Below are 14,965 nucleotides of genomic sequence, written 5' to 3'. Positions count from 1 at the left end.
ACAGCAGCCTCGGCCGGTCGGTGCGGGAGAAGCGAGCGCGGAGCGGGGTCGGGGCGGCGGCGGTGGCTGCGTTGCGCGGCGGGGCCGGGCGGGGGCGCTGCCGGCGGGCCGGGCCGGGCGGAGCGGAGCGGCGGGCGGCGGGAGCGCCCCGCAGGCTGCGCCCCGCGGGCTGGGCGGGGGCCGGGGAGCGCCGGAGCGGGGTTGGCCGGCGCCCCCTCCGCAGCGCTCGGCGGGGCCGCGGCCCGCCGCTCCGGGGCGATGGGCGGCGGCGGGCGCCGCTAGGCCGCCGCGGGCAGGGCGGAGGCGGGAGGAGGCGGAGGCGGAGGAGGCGGCGGCCGGGGGCGGGTTGGGTCCCTCCCCGGGAAGATGAGGCGGAGGCCCGGTCTGTCGAGCGGGCTGAGCCGGGGCTCTTCCCTCGCAGCCGCCAGGACAAGATGGCAGCGGCCGAGGCGGCGGCGGCAGCAGCAGCGGCGGGGCTGAGCGGCTGAGCCCGGCCGGAGCGGCGCTTCCCGGAGCGCTCCCGGACATGCCCAGGGCGGCGGCGGCAGCTCCAGCGCGGACGCCAGCGCGGCCCGACCCGTGAAGGTGAGCGGCCGGCGGCGAGCGGGGCCGGCCCCGCGGGCGGCGAGCGGCGCCGCCTCTGCCTCCGCCGGCGGCGATCGCGCCCTGCCCGCGGGGTGCTCCGCGGCACACCCGACCCCCCTGCCCGGGGCAGCGCCGCCGGCCTGGCCGAGCGCGGCGGCGGCGAGCGGGCAGCGCCGCTTCCCCTTCCCGCTGCCCTCGACGGCGCCCGCCCCGCTGCGTCCCTGAAGTTTCCCGTTCCGCGGCGCGGCCCGGAGCCGCCCCGGGTGCCGAGCGAGGCCGCCGCCGCCCGGCGGGGGAGGTGTGGCCGCCCCTCGCCCGCTCCCGGCGCTGCCCCGCTCCCCTCCGGGCGCGCCGCCTCCCCCCGTGCCTTGTATGGAGCGCCGGGGCCGGCCGGGCTGCGGGGGGTCCCGGGGCGCGGCCGCGGCTCCTCCCGCTCCGGGTGCTGCTCGGCCGCCGGCGCGGCCGCTCCTGGCAGTCCCGGCGGGACGCGACCCTCGGCCCTGAGCCCCGAGGAGAGACCCGCGCTGGGGGGAAGCTGGGGCGGCAAATGGTGCCCGGGGCCGGCATCACTAACAGCAACTGGAAAGGAAGTGGACGCTTTAAAATTTGGTCAGTTCCCAAGAACGAGCTCTGTAAAAACAGAGGGGTTTGTGTGCCGGAGGCTTTGCCGTAATGGTTGCGGCAGGGATTGTGCGGGGTTTGTTCTGGATTCGTCGTGGTATCAATTGTAAAGCTGGCAGGTGCGTTTGCATGTGTTTAACGCTGTAGGAGATTGTGATGAGTGTGTAAAAATTATTTTTATTTAGATCGAGCCCTCGATCGTCAATGCTATGTGCTTACACGTATATAATAAAGAGCTTTCTTTTGAGGCTATACTTTTGTTACTAACTGTTGCATCTGACTGAAAATGTCAGAAACTGCGGTTGTTTGTTTCTTTGTTAACTTAGTTTTTGGCACTCCAGGGCTTGACTTGCTAGAAATTATGTGGCGCTCTGATGTTTTTGCATCTTCCTGCTTGTGTATTTCGCATCTCCCTACTTGTGTATTGCCTTGTTTATTTCAGTGTCTTGAAATTGTGGGAAAGTATGTTACTGGGAGCGACGATTACATTAGGTGAAGCTGTATAGTTGTCGATAACAATGCATGTTTGTGTGATTATTCATTTTCTACCCAGTATTACCTCTCCGTGACATCGTTTGCAAAAAGTTTAGGCTCTGATGATGTCGCACCGAGTAGGAAAGCTGGGATGGAGTGCGAGGACTGACATAATAATTCCGTAACAGACTTAATTTGCTAGAGCTTTCTATAAACTAAAGTTTAAAATACACACCAGTAACTGCCTAACAAGCGTGGCAGCCAGCAGAGAGATTAATTAAGCACCTGGAAAATAGGTCAATACTGTATTACGAAGCGGCATGGTGAGATGGCAAATAAATAGAGCAAAGTGTTAACGCGGACTTACCGGGGGAAAACTGATCCCGCTGGAGCCGTGGGGCGGCTTTATCTGCGGACCTTTTATGGTAGCACATGCTGAGAGCCCTCGGACTTTTCACTCCCTCCACGTCTTCCTGGGGGCTTCTCTGCTCGGAGCTCACTCAGGGTGTGGCACCGCTCGTGCTTGTTAATTAATTCATTTTTTTCATAGATAAATTTGGCTGGGTGTTCCAGTTCCGACTGCGGTGGTGGTGCGTGGCTCTCCGGGCTCGGGGGCGGTGTGGAACTGGATGGGTTCCATGAGCTGGAATAAAGTTTCATTGAAAAATTGCTCGGGAAGCTGCCCCTGCCCTGGGGTCTCTGCGGCGCTTGTGATTTTTCTTTGTTTCGGGCTTTTTTTTGTTGTGTTTGCGCGTTTCCTCCCTCGTCTCTTTCAAACAACTACCTATGGAAACAGGGAAATGAGACAGGCTCCTGCATAACAAGATAGCAGAGACAAAGACAGGGTGTGGGGAGGGAGACTGAGCTTGCAACTCATCTTTCAGAACTAACTGATAAAAAACCACTAGAATTTATTTGCATGTGCTGCTTTTCTGCTTGTGTCCTCCAGTTTGCAGCAGTTGCTTCAAAACAAATCGGTGATTTTTTTCCAAAAGCATCTGTGGGATTGATGGCATCTGTGCAAGGGGATGGGAGGCTGAGCAGCACTTTCAGAGGCAAAGGGTTGGTTAGCTCACCAGCCCCTGGGCGGAACAGAATTCACTGTACTAAATTCCTGTGGAAACACCAATCCAGAGGTGTAGCAATGTCAGGCTGTGTTTTCCCAAGCTCACGTGTTTAGGTGTGTGTAGCCCTCTCTGAAGGGATTGCACACTTCCTGTTTTTAGAGCAGTTTTCTTTTTACCTCTCTATAGGATCTCTTTCTTGTATTTTCCCTTTTGCCAGTGTGCTGATCACTGCAACAAAGGCCCTTTTGACAAAGCGGTGCCTTTGGAACGGGAATTTTGTGGTTGCCTTTCTTGTGTGTGAGGGGGGAGAAGAGCAGCGTTAGTAACGGGAACAGCACTGTCATTTGAGGCTGGACATGTATTTTGGAGGAATGTTAAATACAGAAGGAGAAACTGCTTTTAGTGGAGCTAAATTTCGCTGTTGCAGTGTGGGGTGTCGTGGCACTTACAGAGCAGTTCCTGCAGACAGTGCTGCTTTCTGCACAGAACTTTGGGGAGTAAAGCAGAGGACAGAGAGGCCTTCCTACATTTTTTTATTAGATCAGCCTCGACTTTTCTGAATATATGAAATAATTTCATCTGATCTGTAGAAGCATTAGAGCTGAATTAAACTGCTCTGACTGACAGAAGTACAGGTTTGGTAGAGCAGGCCTGATAATCACCTGGTGATCCTTGGTTGAGGGAAGAAGAAATGTGGAAGTGTCATGGTGGTGCTACCAACATTCCTCTGTCATGAGTTGGCTGTTGAATTTTGTGGAATAGCATCCACCTTTCAGACTTCAGAAAAGCTTGTTTGTACCATTTTGTATTTTCCAAGTTCCTAAGTCACTGAAATATTCTATTTCTTGAGATCCCTTCACTGACAATCAGAGGTGGAGTGGAAAATAATGAATTACTTTTAATAGGTCTTGAAAGAAAAGGTCTCCTCTTTCCTTTTAATACCAATTTATTTTGTAATTTGCAGAATTAGTTGGTATTTACAAGATCTTGGAAAACAATGGATTACTTTTAATAGGTCTTGAAAGAAAATAATTAATTACTTTTAATAGATCTTGAGTACAGGATGGGACTTCAAGTGTCTGAAACTGTGCTTCAGAACCGTGGCTGGGCTGAGCACAACATCAGACATGGGGAAAGGAGCCAGGATGAGCACTGAGCATGTTCCAGACCATGCTGTGAGTGCAGTGCACCTGAAATGACCATGTAACTCCATTTAAAGCAGCCTAAAATAACTGATGCTATGATATGGGTTAGTAATGGGTTACCTTTTCTGACTTCTACAGGCACTGAGCACCCTCTGTTTAACCTGAAATAACCTATAATGAAGGATAAAGCCTGGAAAATCCTGTTACCTGGTCTTGGCTTTGCCCATTCCCCCTTTAGAGAGTTTTAATTTAGAGCCTCTACCTCTTCTACAGAATTTTAGAGAAATTGTAGCTTTTTCTTCAGAGTTACTGTGCTTTGAGTGACAGGTGAGCAGGAGAACAACATGTAACTGTGAAAGTGGATTTTAGTTGGTGACTTTATTAGATAATGTATTTCCTACATGCTAGGTTCTTCCCCCTAGTTCTTCAGTTGTTTTATTTCAATATAGTGAATATTGAAAAAGATGGCAGGAGTTGGTGTGAGTCTTGGTTTTAGATGCAGTTTGGGGATAATCTTTGTAAAGCTTTGTAGTATTTTTTTCATTGCATATCACTTTTTTTTTCCATATAGCATTTTAATACTGCATTTTGGATAGTGGGTAACTTTCTAACAATCTCTGGTTTAGCAATTGGGCTTGGAAAAGGAAGAAGAGCCAAATAACAACTGTTTTTTAAACAAGTAGACTCAAGTAGTTTAGTTTTGTTTTTTTCCTTATGCTGAGACTTGGAGTCAGTGTAATTTCAAAATACCTCTCTGAATATTAACTGTACATATTTATTAATTCCAGCATTATGTAAACTTTTTGTACAGTATGTTATGTTTTTAGAAAAATATTAGGAAATTATTCCTTTTTGTAAGTAAGGAATATAATCCTTTTTTTCCCTTTTATCCAGCTTTCTTATGCTCTACAGTATTTGGGTATAACAGGAAAATGCAAAGTTCAAATTCCAAAACAGAGCAATAAAAGAAGATGCAGTCAAACATCCAAAGAGAAAATAGACATAAGAAATATTTTCCTATCTTTTAGGATGATCAAAGCTACAGCAACTCCCAATATTAAAAAGGTAATTGGATTCTTACATGCAGAGAACTCTTTTTGCATGTTAGGAGGGGCACTCCCATCAAAAAAGCTATCTTTAACACCAGTAATCTTAAACTCATGCTTTCCATTCTTGCTGAAATAATGTAACAGCTCTAGAAGACTTTTTAGTGCTTTTTAAAGCACATTACAAATGAAGTACCAATAAGGTTTTTAATGTAAAAAGTCAGCTTTTATTTGTATGATCACTTGCTGGATACATGTGGTGGTCCCATAAACACCCTGAAAAGAGGAGGTTTTGGAGATGATTGGAGATGCCCATGGCCACTTCTCCAGGCCTGTTGGATTTCATAATCCATTGGTCTGAGTGTGTCTTGTGCTCTCCTGTGTTCTGGAGGCTGCTCTGGGTCACCACACTCCACTGTCCTGCAGCTGTTCTTTGTGTCACCAGGACACCAAACCTCCAAGGAACTTAAATTACTGGGTGAGGCAAGATTTTTATCACCAAGCTTGGCTTGGCTGTTCGCTTGCCTTGGGGCAAGCAGCCACCAGTACCTGAGAAAACCTGCTTTGGGTTATTTTAGGGGTTTTCTCTAGTTTTACTTGGCTCTGAGCTGTGAGATGGGAGTGGATCTCTTTGCCTTGTGCTGACCTCATCTTGAGATGGCAAAACTGGTCCCTGGGCAGGAGAAAGTGCCAGGAGAGCAACTTCAGCTGGGGCTGCAATAAGTGTGCAGCTGTGCTTTGTGTGGGGCTGGAGTGTCCTCATTGCAGAGATGTTTGCTGCTTTTATTAGCGTGACCAGATCCCTGCAGGCCTGCTCCCTGCCTCTCTGGCTGTCAGCTGACACCTGAACCTCTCCCTCTTCCTGCTGGAATAGACTGAAACAATCTGATGCCTGCCTGCATCAGATGGGACCCCTAATGCATGCCCCCCTCAAGGGCTGCATGAGGAAGCTCACCTGTCAAGGCAAAATGCTGAGAGAAAAGGACCTCAATACTTTAGAAAGTTTTATAAGGGAGGAAAAGAAGTTTTTCTTACTGGTGATCTAAGCTCCCTTTGGAAGACATAAGTAACTACTAGTATCAGGTATCCATAAAAAGTGTTTATATACTCGTTTTTTCCTAAAGCTTTATTAATTCACTTTTGCAAAAGTAATTTACTTTTTCATATGTAGATAGAATAAATATTTCTTCTCTTGTGTTTCCACAGTCTCAACATGTTTACTGCTTTGTTTTGGTCCTTTGTCAGCATTAAAAAAAAAAAAAAAAAAGCTATTTAACTTTTACCAAATTCCACTAGTTTGAATAAAATATATTAATTTTTCCCCTCTTTCCTATGGTGCAGGTTTTTTTCTGTGTTGGCACAATTGGTGGAACTTACACAATTTCCAGGAGGATTTGTAGTTGTTTCTTGTAAGATGCCTTTCTGCCTTTTGGACTGAAGCTGTTGATGTCCATCATTGTCTTATCAACATCTTCCTTCTTGAGTTTTTCTTAGAAACTTTGGTCATCTGATACTTCTTACCCCTTTCCTTTCAATTCTTCTCTTTTTTTTTTTTCTTTTTAACTGTTAGACTTGGTTGCTTGTCTGCAGTCTGTATGTTCCAGTTGAGAAGTTTTTTCCACAGCTTCTCTTTGAAGATTATTAGGGATTGTATGTGGGTAGAAGAGGTACTCAGATAATCTTTATTTTTCAGCATTTCAATCTGTTAAGTATGGGAATTTTGGTGTTTGAGATCTTGTGAAGCCCTTTAGAAGGAACCAGATTTGTTCCTAAGAGGAGACCAAGTGCTTTTTTCCTTTTCATACCAACTTATTTTGTGATTTGCAGAATTAGTTGGTATTCAGCCTAATAGGAGCAGATTACTTTCATGAGATTGCTTTTCATAAAGACTGATTTTAATAACTTTTCTCTATGGTTTTTGTAATGATGCTGTGGGCTGGCTTCTTCCTTTGCACCGTGTCAGCTCTGAGCCCAGCAAGAGGCCATGGTGGGAAGTGTTCCCAAGAAATGCTTTGGGAGCTCTTTGTGACAAATGCTGCTCGAGACTAGATGTGTTTTTAAAACTCTGTCACAGAGGTGTCTAAACATTCTTGTGAAGATTAAAACAAGAGTGGCTGTTAAAGGTTTATTTATGCTACAAGTGGAAAGATTATTAAACATGGAAGGGAATACAACAGAGAAAAAATGTATGCACATTTAGCAGTATTATTATGTCCCCAGGTAGTGGGTTGTATGCTGCATATAATATTTCTTTTCACATGGTTTCTGTTTAGTTAAATCAGGAAGTTTCTTTGCACAGGGGAGGGAGAGACATTTCTTGCCCTGGTGGCTTTGGGAAGCATTATAATATGTGTTATAACAGTTACTGATTCATTAGGAGGCAGAAGGCTGATCCTTCTGTGAGAGAGAATGGATTTCTAGTGCACTGATATTTACCTGTAGGAAATACTGCATCTCTACATCCTTCGAAAGCTGAAAGTAGGTATAAACACCTTTTCCCTCTCTTTTTTTTTTTTTTTAACTGTTCTACAGTAGATGCTATGTCCACTTTATACAGCTGTTTTCTGCAAGCAACCAGTGCTATTTTCATGATGGTGTTGCTTACAAGGAAAGAAAAACACCTGTTATATAAAAGCAGAATATTCAAACCACTTTTAAATAACATTTTTTTATTATGGGAAGAATACTGGGACTTCACAGAGGTTTTTTTTTTTTTGTTTGTGTATGTGTAAAACTACCTTCCTGCTTAATGTGTGTGTGTATGTGTGTGTTTACCTCAGTCTGTATATGTTTGAGAGTTGTTACTAGATGTAGCTGGGACAACTGACCTGAAAACTGTAAAATAATCAAGGCAACTAATCCCACACACTTATCTTGATTGATCTTTTTCTGCTGCAGTTAAGTCAGTTTTAAAACAAATAAATGCTAACGTTCTATTTACTCTGACATTTTTGTTGCAGAGGAAGCTGAATGTGCTCTAGGTGTGTTTGGTTTCACAACTCAGTAACCACTTGATAATGACATTCTTGTTGGTCTTCTTGGAAGAGGGACTGATTTTTCCATGTATTTGGGCAAAGTTGTAACTCAAATATTGCTTACTACCAGGTGGTTCTCAATGTGTAGGAAAGTTTTATTCACCCCCTTGGTACAGGAGAGAGAGCCTGATTTGCACATTTTTGCATTGCATGTCATACAATGAGCTCAACAGGTTTTTTTGTGTGTGCTGCTCTAGACTTAATGTGCAGGTCCTGTGGGGAGAACAGGAATTTTGTGTTGTTGTTGTTTGGGCTTTTTTGTTTGCTTTGGTTTTTGTTGCTTGTTTGTTTTTGACCGGGTGAAAATCTTTTTTCCTGAGAGGGGGAAAGGTAATTTTGGATGAGTTTCCTCCTCACTGAGTAGTTGAGAGGACTTGATGAACTCTATGTAAGTAAGACCCCTTCCTGGGCATGCAGATGTGCTGCCTTACTTTCTGTGAAGTGGCAACAAACATTTAAATGAATATTCTTACAGGAGCTGCTTTTGGTATTGTCTAGAGCTATTTTAAAATGAAATTTCAAAATAAATTGCTTAAATGGGTTGATCCATTTCTAGTTCTAGCAAACACCCAGCATTCTAAAAAAATGCAAAATTGAGCAATTGCACAAAAATAAAATGACTGAAAATAAGAAAGGACTAAGAAGGAATTTTTTTTTTAAGTACAGTGGCATTTGAACATGTGATATACCAACATGCAGTTTGGGCTAATCCTCTCTATCAAATTTTATTTCTGCTTTAGGCAAGGTGGCAAAATCTTTTGGAAATACTTAGGGCAATGGAAGAAGTGCCCTGCCTCTCTGCTTGCCTTGGCCCTCCTGCTGCATCGAACGGTGGCAGACAGTGGTGGTTGGGATGGATCCTCCAGCACTTCTGTCCTGCAGAAAGTGTGGGCTCTCCTAATCCCCACTGCTAGAGACTTTTATTTGAGTGTGCCTGCTGTTTCCAGGTTCAAAAAGAATTAGTCTTCTAAAAGAAGAGATTAGGCTGGTGAAGCCCTGGCTGGTTGAAATGTGCTGTTTCTGTTGATGGTGGCACATTCTGATTTGGAGGGCATGTTCTCCCTGGGGCTGGTGGCCAAGGCTGCACTGCTTGTGCCTGCTTTCCAGCTTGCCCAGGAGAAAAAGAAATGCTTCCAGTACTGTTTCGTTTATCTTTTTAGCTATGATTGCAGTCATATTGGTATCACAAGATTTAGCTTTTGATATTGGTGGAAAATATGAATAAAGCAATTGTGTTCTTGAGGGCTGCTGCTGGTGCTATGGCAGTGTTGAGTCACAGCAGTTCACTCTGATATTTTATGTAAAATATGTTTGTGCTCAGTGTATGGTGTCAGTTCTGTTTCCAAGGATGGAGACAATGCTGCAATTGAGACTGGCTTGTATCACACTTAAACCAACTGATATTTTCAATTTCTGCTATCAGCGCAACATTGTGGTGTCTGATTAAAAATATCTCCGCTGTTGCACAGACCTTAATCAGCCCTGTAACATTTTTTTGGGTGGTTAGTAACTAAGTTCTACAAGGGCAGAATTGGATCATTGTATCCTTTGCTTCCCACTAAAACTTGGAGCCAACCTTTGGCCTTTCAGCCTGGACCTGTGCAGGACTGAGGTTTCATGTGGGGCAAAGGCTGTGTTGGCTCAGCTGAATGCTCCTGGTGAATGATGGGCCAACATCCCTGAGCTTTGGAATACATTTTTTAGTCAAGAATGGTAATGATTTCTTTTGTCATGAAATTGCATCTCTGGTTGCTGCCCCAGAGCTGGGTGTTGGTTTCTTTGGTGAGATATCATCAGCAGCTGCTCCTGCATCTCCTGGTTCTCTGTAGGGCAGTGTGTGTGCCTGTGCAGTTTGTGTCCAGAATTGCCTCTGTCATTGAGGAAACCATTTATAGGGCACAAGTTACCTGGAACACCTCAGTGCTTTCTGATTTGCTCTGCTCTCCCTTCTGTGGGTCACAGAGCTGGTTTTGAGGTGGCCAGAGGGTTGGGACTCCCTGGGCTTGTATTTCTGGAACTTTGCACTCTCTGTAGATATGTTTTCCTTTATAAATTACATGAAACCTCAATTGCCAGTGCTTTGTTATTAATTGTCCAGCTGGAGTGAGGGAATTCCTCAGGGTGAGCAGGTCATGGGGTATGAAAGTACTTGCATCAGTACAGCTTGTTCAGCTACATATCCAAAATAAACAGTAACGTAGCGGTGCTGCTACTACTGGTAATGGACTTTCATCTGTGCTGAAAGAGAGGGCAACTATTTCAGCTTTGTACTTGCTGAATAACTTGAGAAGTTGGGTGGCACCTAATATGAAAAGAACAATTGTTTTACCTGGAAAAAATGACAGTTAGTATCCTTACAGTGTTTCCAAAGTGATGCATGATGTAAACAAAACATTTCGTAAGTGCCACTGCTCCAATTGTGCATTTGCTGGAAGTTACTGAATGTTTAGAAAGCCTCCCTCGATGCCCAGCTGCACTGTGAAGAGGATGTGAGAGTTTTGGAGCTGGTTTTTGCCCATGGAGGCCTGAAAGAAGTTGGAAAACAAGTTTTCTTGGGTTACAGTTTAACTCTGTTATTAGGTGGCTGCCTCTGGCTGCTGGGAATTTACTACACCAGAAGCAGCAGGGTGATTGCAGTGCTGGGGGAAGGAGTTGTGCATTTCACAGACAAATGAAGAGAGCACTGTGGCAATTTCTCCTGAGCTCCCCTGCAGTGGCCTTATTAACCAGTTACTTTGCCACACTCCCCCCCAACTCAGCCATGTGGAAATGTCACTGTACAGTTAATTATTAATGGTGCTCAGGCCTGGAACAGCCTGTGCTGCTCCAGGTTGTCACAGTGTGCCAAGTGGGTTGTGCTGCTGAGTTTGCCTAGCCCCAGAAGGCTGCAGATGTAATTTTGAGAAGTAGAGAGCATTGTTACACCTAGGTGAACATTAGCAAGGTGTTAACCAGAGGTGCCTCGTTTTGCTGAGATGCATCTGCCTGGTTCCCTGCTCAGTTTCTGTACAGAGAAGTTTGGTTGTGGGGGGACAAACTGAGGTGCCTCCTGTCCACTGACATTACTTTGTGAAAATACACTTGTTAATTTATTTAAAGGAATAAACAATGAATTTACTTAGGTGAAATACATTTGCTTTGTTACTTTGTTCATACTTTTTTCAGAAGCCCAGAATTCACAGCCTCAACTCTGGTCAGAAGTCACATGTTTTGTCTAGTTTCATGTTTAACAAGCCAAATTTTCCTAGTTCTCTCTGCTTCCAACCAAGAGGACTGGTTCCTTTGAAGGAAGCCTTTCTAGAGGTGCTAACAGTTAGTAGGCTGTCCCAAAACTCCTTTCTTGTGCACATTCCCTGCACTATTCCCCAGCAGTGAGGTGGGATGCAGCAGCCTCCAGCTGGAGAACGCAAGCTGCAGAGCTCCAGAGCCAAATTCAGCTTGTGTGTACCACTGCCTTGGGGCAGGCACTGTGCTGAAGTGGCTACACTTGCTTTGCACTCAGTGAAGGAGAAGAGGACTTTAAAAATATGTGTGGAGCAATGGACTAAAACTGAAAGTCAAGTGGGAGGTTACTCTGAGGCTGCCTGTGGTACTGTCACCTGGAAATTGCACTTTTCAGACCTTCTGATGCTTTGGTTTGCATCCTGGGGGGCTCTTGTAGTGTGCAGTTTGGTTTTTATTTTAAATTAAATTTAATTAGGAGATGTGCACCAGCTCCTTATGTGTGTTCAGACTCGAGTAACTCCCTGAAATGAGCACAGATGATTTTTTCTTTCTTTTAGCACTTTTGGCTCTACACACCCCTCTCTTTTTCTGCAGCTGGGCTTGTTAATGTAGGTGCAGTCTGACCAGCTTCAGTTTGTATGAGGAAGCAGGAACAGTCTTATTAACAAGTATGCAGAAGGATGTATGAGCTCAGTGAAATGTTTTGTGACAGGGGAAGAGAATGATCCACTCTCTGCTAGGTGAAAATGTGATGTGTATTTTTTTCTTTTGCTGGGAGTCCTGGTTTAAAAAAAAAAAGGCAACAAAAAGCCTGCAGCACAGTAAGTCTATTCTTACAGGTGTAGCTATCCATAGGATTGTATTGTAATCCAAATACCTCAAAATAGTTTAAAAAAAAGCTTCTGAACCCCACAAACAAATCAACCCAGTAAGAAAAACAGAACCAAAAAACCAAACCATCCCCAACCACAAAAAAACCCATAACCCCAAACCAACAAAAAACCCCTTAAAACACAGCAGTGCTGTTACAGTAGAAGTGTTGTGGTATTTTCCCTTTCTCTTCAAGGTTTGTTGCGCAGCTTTGCTGTGTGTGGGGGTTTGTTTTCCTCTGGGTGGGGGGAAATCAGTTCTGTTTATCAACCTAGCTTCTCAAAGGCCTCCAACAGCTGCTTGTATTGGATAGGTCCATGCTGTTCTGGTGGGTTTCATTGCATGTAGGTTGGTTAGAGTGTGCTTCTGTGTGAAATGCCTTCTGAACACTGTGAGTGTGTGGCAGAGGTCTTTAAGCAGTCTCAGGTGTAGGATGCTGCAGGGTTTTATGTGCCTGTTTCACAGGATTCACTGGTTATGTGAAGATACTGTAGCTTCTCCAAATGACATTGGCATCTAGAAGTGTGTGTTTAGAAAAAGACAAGCAAAATGATGGGAGTTGTAAAGAAGTGTTTAGGGGAAGGTAAGAAATAAGATGATTGTACAAGTCTGTTTTTATTTGTGTGGAGTAAAATTTTATTTTATTAGTTCAGTCTGTAATGATTGTATCAAAGGCTGTTCTAGGATATGTTATCTGTTCCATTTAATGGTCAATTTTCTTTTTTTTAGTGGTTTTTTTTTTTTTTGAGTTGCTAAAAATGTTCTTGTAATAACTCAGTAAACACTTCTTATCTGTGAACAGAGCTGTTACTGTGGTTGGAGTTCAGGGTCGTGGAGTTAGTCCTGTAAGAAACACACTAACCCCAAAAGATGATAGTCTAGTTTTTCTTATCCAACTGAAATTAGTGTTGAAGAGAAAACTGGGACTGTGTTCCTCCAGACCTTCTGGACTGATTTGAACAGCATGAACTCTAGAAGATTTACACATTTTTAAATGCCAGTGGTGCTCACAGGCTCAGGTGGGGATTTGAGTGAGCCTCTGGTCCCTCTGGTTCTCCTTGTGCTGGACTGTCCTGTCTTCCAAAACCATCCTTAATTTCAGTGTAGCTTTTTCAAAGTACTTATAATCATCATCTAGTGCCCTCAGCTTTGGTGACATGCTTACACAGGAAAGTACCTTCTCCAGAAGTTCAGCGGAGCAGATTTTTGCTGTTAGGTAGATCCAGGGCAGACTGACCTTGTGGGACTGCTGCAGCTTGGCCAGATTGTCACCTGTGGGCCAGGTGTCCTCAGTCTCTCCTGCCTGGAGGTGCATGGGACCTGTTCTTGCCCTGGGGCTTCGTGGTGTGGCTGTGCCTGCCCAGCATTTGGGTTTGTCTGTGAGTCAGGAAAGTGATTCTGGTCATCTGAACCCCCCAGTCAGCAAACTGGGATAACACACTAGCGTGTCCTTGAGAAGTTTCTTTGCTTTGAAGTGTAAATGATTTTTGAGTTTGAATATCTTACTTGTTTCAAGCACACGTGTGTCAAAAAGTAAGAGGATTGTGATGAACAAGCAAGCAGATCATTTTGTAGTGGGAACCTCTGAAAGGTTTTAAGAAGAAAACCCCCAAGGGTTATTTTGATAATTTAGTGTCTTTGGCAGATGTGATATTTGAGTCATCCCAGAACTGGAGGAGTAGTAAGGTGCTGATAGAAGGTTTGGCTTGGCCTGAGCTGTGCAGGTGCCACTGGAAGCTCCAGAGGGGCCTTGGATGTATGTATTTTCTGGGGCAGGCACTGAGGCCTGAATTTTGGATATCGAAATAATATGATCAGGGTAAGTGATTTATTTAAATATAATTGTGTTAGAAAAGGCAGTAAGATCTCCTAGTCAACAGTAATGCTTATGCACCTTGTAATGGGGCATGTTATTTAGGAGAGAAGTCAAGAGCTTGAGGAGTTTTTTCCTGTGTTTTGAGGTTAATAGTTAGTGTTAAGTCCTTGGTGTGGAGCAGGAGGCCAGTGGCAGTTCCATCATGTTTGGTGGCAGAAGAGCCCAGCTGTTTCCTGGCTGTCTCCAGCTTTCTACATCATCTGGCTCTGAGAAAACAACTTTGGGAAGGAGAGAGCTTTGAAGTTTTCTTCTGCAGCTGGGACAAAACGCATTAGAGGATTCTAAACTGAGGTGTTGGTATGATTATTTTAATTGCTCTTAAGATATCTAAATGTTCATTTGCATAAATGAAATCACAGCTTCAGAATAATTACGCTGTGCTTTTGGTTAGTTTCATTTGATCAGAGTCACTGCAGTGTCTAGCTCAAGTTTTATGTGACTCATCTGCAATTTAAATACCTATTACCAGAATTTTCATGTGCTTGGTGTGATTAAGTGATCTAATTAAGGTATTATTGTATTGAATTTGTCTCTGGGAGCTGATCAGACTGGTATAAACCATAACTTCCCTGACACCTTGTAGTTCCACTGGGGTCCATCCAGAGCCTTTTTCTTAGTATTTAGCTTAACTACGTGACAGTTCAAGGCTGGTGTTTGGCAGGTCTGGAAGGGGACACTGGGTCAGTGCATAGAGGACACCTGGAAGGTAAATTCACTGCCTCTAGCCCCATGACTCTGTCACTGATACACGAATTTCTGTAGTGGGGTGAAGCAGAGCTCAAGGAAAGCACCTGCCTTTGGTGAATGGATTAGGTTACTGTACATGTAAGTTACTGGAACTTTGTCGTTGTTTATGTGTATATACCCATGCCCCCTGAGTTATTTTGGGCCCCAGCACATGGCTTGATCACTTTCATTTTCATCCCAGTGAAATTCTTTGGTCTGTGGCTGTTGTGACATTTGTCTGCTGTCAGAAGGTTGCTGGTGTTTACAGTGAATAGGTTGGATTCCTTGTGTAACG

At 44.8% G+C, this 14,965-nt stretch overlaps 1 protein-coding gene across 2 annotated transcripts in view; it reads left to right on the top strand.

The window, feature by feature from the left end:
* The first annotated feature begins 458 nt into the window (after positions 1-458).
* The window catches only part of HIPK3 (homeodomain interacting protein kinase 3), a 69,042-nt gene continuing 54,535 nt past the window's right edge, over positions 459-14,965 (top strand). For both annotated transcript variants that reach the window (XM_066551824.1, XM_066551823.1), the window contains exon 1: positions 459-585. The gene's annotated coding sequence lies outside the window, so the exon portion shown is untranslated. The remainder of the gene's footprint in view (positions 586-14,965) is intronic.

The sequence above is a fragment of the Molothrus aeneus genome, chromosome 6 (genome assembly GCF_037042795.1).
Source record: "Molothrus aeneus isolate 106 chromosome 6, BPBGC_Maene_1.0, whole genome shotgun sequence".
NCBI classification, from domain to species: Eukaryota; Metazoa; Chordata; class Aves; order Passeriformes; family Icteridae; genus Molothrus; species Molothrus aeneus.
This window is presented reverse-complemented; position numbering and strand designations above follow the sequence as displayed.